The following is a 5,700-nucleotide window of genomic DNA, read 5'->3' on the forward strand; positions in this document are numbered from 1 at the left end:
CAAACTGCATGAGAATTCATATATCAAAAATGATATTGATATGTATTAAAAATTTTACGATGATAAAGATAAAACACTGTTATTGTCTTTCATCTTCTGTGGTGTCTGAATGTGTCACATCAGTCCTGAACTGTCATTTCATCTGCTATAAACACTACAGTATATGAAGATGATCAGATACTTTTAGTTTCTCCTGACACACACCGACCTCAAGACTTTCATTCTGATGTTTCAGAGTCACAGAAGAGGTCAGACACACATTCATATACTAAGATATATTCATAAACTATACTGATGCAGACACGTAATATCATCAGAGAGAGTGTTATCTTTCTAGAAAGGTTATGTTTGTTCCTCGGTGAAGATGGCCCCCATAAAACTAAATAATCCCCAAAACTATAGCATCCGTTTGTGCTGGCTCCGCATGCTGTTAGTGCAAGAATGTGTGAAGATTCAAACAAACACCAGCATGAAACTACAGATACTACTTCTAAAGTGTGTGTGAGTGTAGGACTGACTGAAGATGCAGGAGCTCCTGAATTACCTGATGGGACGGTTATCCCGGGGCTCTGATGCTCCGAGACAGTTTTCAAAGCACTCTTGTATCACACACTGCACCGATGCTTGTATCAAAATGACAATACCACGTGATTAATGACGTTTGACGTTTCAAACATCATGCAGTATCAGAAGGTCTTAGTCCCAGTTTTGGACCCAAGCAATCCGGTTAGTTCAACCCTGTTTTATGGGTAATCACTTTAGTGCCTGGTCACAAATCAGAACTATGTAATAATGACCATTAATGTCTTTTAACTAATTTCATATACTAGTATACGGCCGAAGCTATAGATTGTAAAATTAAACATTTCTTGTTCTTAGTGTTTTTTTAATTAGTTTAGTAGCATACAGCTATCCAAAATGATTAGAGATAATGTTTTTATTTCACCATCTATGATATTTTTCGATAACAAATGATACAAGCATAATTCTGTTTCAGAATTAATTATGACATGACATGCTTGTAATAAAAAACAACAACTATATTATGCCTTATTGCTTAATAACAATTAACGATGTTGCAAAACATACCTAAACATACCTTTCACTGTAACTATATAAATAATCAGGATAAAAATAAAAGATTATTACATGAATTAAAGATTGATTGATTACATTAAGAATCACGAGAACAGCTTTAGATCAGGCATACTACTGGGGTCCTAAGCTGGACCTCATCTCTTCACCACAGCGGTCAATCAAGCCTAACATGACACAACTACATTTCTGCATATCAGAAGAAACTCGAACCTCTTAATTCCCTACTGGGCGAACCACGGCAGACAAACAGCAAAACCACATGTTGAACAGCAAAACCACATGATGAATATGTTTTATGAACAAGGGTTTAAACCAGAAAAAAAACAAGAATGTGGCATACTTTCCTTACTCACTCACACATCATATCCTACCGCTCTGCGCTTTGAGAGAGATGTGGGACACGAGCAGAAAGACCATCTCTTTCCTAATATCTTCATGTTTTCTACTTGTAAAAGGTCTGAGGAGCGGATTTTATCCTCCACAAGGGCGAGACATTTAAGCTATGTTTGATTTTGTGATGCCAGAGAAAGCCAAACTAAATCACCCGCACGTGTGAAACGCACTTTACAAATAAACTTTACGTGCCTTACCAAGTCTACTAACAAGTTCATGTCACATTATTGACTCTATAAGCAAATGGGACTCGACCTCCTACTGCTGCATCTGGTTGTATCTTAAAACGGGAGAAATAATTCAATATTTACTGTAGATAAGTTAGTCATAATTCACAAAACTAAAAACACACTGTATTTATATGAATAAAACAAATACAACGAAATACTAAATAAACATAGCACAGACAAAATACTGCAAATACAGTATATTGTACTTTAAGATATACATTTATTAATTTAGCAGATGCTTTTATCCACTTACAAATGAGGAATATCACAAGTAATTTGCCACAAAGCCACAATATTTATAGAATATAATATCAGGTTTATTAGAAAGCTAGATTAGGAGACCAGCAAGAGCAGAGGAGAGATATAGAGATTTATTTGTTGTTGTTTTAAGTGCCTTTTTGGTTTAATGTTGTGTTGTTCAGTAAAGAGTGTGTTCAGCATTTACTGGATTTCAGAAGTTGTGGTGATCTCAGGAGAGATGGCGGGAAGTTCATTTCACTGTGAGATTCTGTGAAGGCAAGTCGGTTTACAGGAAGTATTGAGGAGGAGTGTTTGTGGTTTCAGTAACTGAGACTGTGGGTGCATAATTCTGTAACCGATCAGCCTATAGCAGAAGCCAGAGGAGGAGTTTAACCTTCACTGTATAAAGGCTGATCTGTCTGATCTCAGATCTGCACTGGATGTCTCCTCTCTTCTGCTCATCACAAGGTGATTAAAACACTTTATCTTTAATTGTTTTGTAAAGAGATTTTTCGGTTACTCTTTATTTTAAGGTGTTAGTGTTACAGTGTAATTATATATTTATTATTTTATTTACCTTTATTTTACCAGGAAGTAATATAGTAATATTTTACAAGAGAGACCTGGCCAATGTAGCAGCCATACAGGAAGACAACATTATTATTATTAATAATAATAATAATAATAATAATAATAATAATAATAATACTATATTAGAACATAGTATCCTCTCAACAAACACAATCACAAGCCTTCATTACCACTGTCTTTATGATGCCTTTAAATTCACCAATAGACACCAATCTGTAGCTTTAGATCTTTTTACGTGCTGTGTGATATTAAGATACTACATTTATACCCACTATAGGATTAGGGTTTGGTTGAGGGTGAGTTGCATGCAATTATGCATAATTTACTGTTATTACTATTGTAAGTATATGTCATATATGTAACAAGGACACTGTAAAATAAATTGTTACTGATTTTTCCAAAGACAAAGATATCCAGACATTAATGTCTCTAGTGAAACTGAAATGTAAACCTGTATTGCTCAACAATCATTAACTGATGTCAAACTTCACTCTGAACTGAACTACTGTATTCTCTTGAACAGATATTACCAAAGTCAGAATATATGAGAAATGGGAGAACATGTGTTGAGCTTCACAAACTACAGGATAATGAAACATGTGGACAACAGAGAGAGAGAAGAATGGGAACAAAAAGGACAAAACGTTACAATCTAATGAACCAAAACAGAAGAACACACTGAGTCGAGTCAGGAAAAACAGTATTAATACTGACACACCAAACTGTGAGTATTTATGATGTTTAATATCAAACCGTCATATTTCATCATCATCAGTGTTTCATTTTCTCTGGTGTCTGAATGTGTCACATCAATAAACTATTACTTTTCATTCACTATACAGTATATAGGAAAAGCAACAAGCAACTTTGTAGTCAGAAGTTTATATTTTGTCTATTTGTGATTAAAGTGGGATTAGTCAGGTCGGGGAACCCTCAAATGTTCTGTAGGTGCAACAGGGGAAAATGACCCACCGTAAGACAACATATTGAGTATTGTGGTATAGCAATACTTTTTGGGACAAGAGTGTCACTGTGGCACCAAGTATCACAATACTTATTTACTTGATACTTTAATGGCTTTATTTTGGTCCATCTACATCTACACTGATATGATGACGATACTGTGTTAAAATTGCTGAACACCACAATAAGGAACACAACCTTGTTTTTCACAACGTAAATTCAAACGTAAAAATAGCTGAATTTTTCAGCTATTGAAAAATTCACCCCCCCCCCACACACACACAGCCCACAGCCCACATTACCCCCCCCCCCCCCCCACACACACACACTGTTGTCAGTGACACTGATGTATTAATTGTCGCTGTTTGAGCAGGAATTGCTATAATCTGATGTGTGTGTTCTTCATTCACAGTTTCTCATGTTTCACCGATTCATTGTGATGTTTTAGTCACAGAAAAGGTGAGACACACACAAATACAGAGAAATATGCAGAAATCTGATGTTATATTGATCTGTGTGTTATATTTCTGTATTTCTCCTTTCAGAAAGCAGCAGTGTGATTCATCTAACCTGATAAATATTCTCCATCATGTTCCTTTCTCAACTAATAATAAGTTCATGATTCAGACACTGTTACAGTATATAAGAAGAATGTGTATGAATGGATTTTATATTAAAATATTTCATGTTTGGATTTACTTTATTCACTCCTTTAGTTGGACAGATTTGTAAACATGTCCCAAGCTTCTTGTAAAAAATAATAAATACAAAAATTACCTAAACTGTTAGTTTTATGTTTCTTTTAAGATTTTGTTTGTTTTTTCGGAACACTTTTTAAACTAACATTTCAACATCCAGCACAAGATTAAAGAGATGCGCTTAGGAGGTTTCAACTATTAGGCTTACAATCTTCTTGGACACCAAATAAACAGGGAATGGAATGATCTATCAAAGCAAAACCAGATGTTGTGACACTGTGGTTTCCTGCGTCTGTTTAAGGAAGTGTCAGGTTGACTCGGCTCATGCTAGTTTGCTAATACACAGCACAGGAAGGTCTGGTTTAAAGTGATTTGTGTTTCACGTATGAGGTGAGACTCACACATCATAATCAGAGAGTTCTTGTGACACGTGATATCATCAGAAACTGTTTTCTCTTTAGTCGTGTGAATATTTGTCTAACCAGCATTAAATTCAATGTTTTTTCTTATTATACATATTTTGAATTAATCTCTGTAATGAAGCTTTACAAAACTGTATGATTTAACAATGATAATAATTTAATTTTAGAACACAATGTAGAATAAGTTTGAGAAAATACAGAAATATGAACTGGAATAAAATATTTTTTTAGAATGACTTTTCAGAATGAATTTCACCGTAATGAATCTGTACAACTGAACAAAAGAATAACATTGGTTACACTTCATGTACAAATAAATATGAATATGTGTTTACTGAAACAGTTTGTGTATTTTCTTGTTGTATTTTGTGTTTCTATGACTGAACCTCAGTGAGAAAAGTTAGTTTTTTCATCAATGAATCTTTTAATAATCAGAGATCAGTTCTGACTGATAATAGTGCTGGTGCTTCTGAACAAGATCAGACATGATGAACTCCTCGAGAGCAAAACCACTGCTGTTGAAACACTATGATTTATGATTTTGTGTCATATGTTCTATTGAATGCAAAATAACTGAAACATGACAAGTGTAATGAATTAGCTCTATGAAATATTAATAATCAATAATAACTGGTTATAATTATGAATATTTGGATCAGTTAATATAATTAACTTAAATGTGCTCTAAGCAATGTCACGCGTTTTTTAGGTCAAAAAATTTTTTGTCACATCCAGCAAACATCTCCTCACTATCGCTGCATCTCCTCACCTCATCCGCTCACTGCCTGTCCCCTGAACACACTGTAAAGACACACGGTCTCTGCAGACAACCACAGGCTCCACAAACGACAGCAAAAACAAACTGGGCTCACCCACACCACGACACATAACAAACTGTTCCAGCCAATAACTGACAAGAGTGATTTGGGGTGGGGTTTGGGGGGGTTAGTGTGCGGATGAGGAGAGAGGGTCGAGCTAGCCTCCGTTTTGTTTGACAATACTGTAAATACTGTATACATCAAGAAGAAGTGTCGTCACCCAACATCACTTAGAGCAGCTTTAATG

At 35.1% G+C, this 5,700-nt stretch overlaps 1 long non-coding RNA gene across 1 annotated transcript; it reads left to right on the forward strand.

Moving 5' to 3' along the window:
* Window positions 1-2,384: 2,384 nt before the first annotated feature.
* Window positions 2,385-4,972, forward strand: LOC307144498. The gene is made up of 4 exons (XR_013818769.1): window positions 2,385-2,429; window positions 3,076-3,276; window positions 3,928-3,974; window positions 4,061-4,972. It is a non-coding gene; the product is annotated as an uncharacterized lncRNA (long non-coding RNA).
* The last annotated feature ends 728 nt before the right edge of the window (window positions 4,973-5,700 follow it).

Source organism: Squalius cephalus (assembly GCF_949319135.1).
Source record: "Squalius cephalus genome assembly, chromosome: 17".
Lineage (NCBI taxonomy): Eukaryota > Metazoa > Chordata > Actinopteri > Cypriniformes > Leuciscidae > Squalius > Squalius cephalus.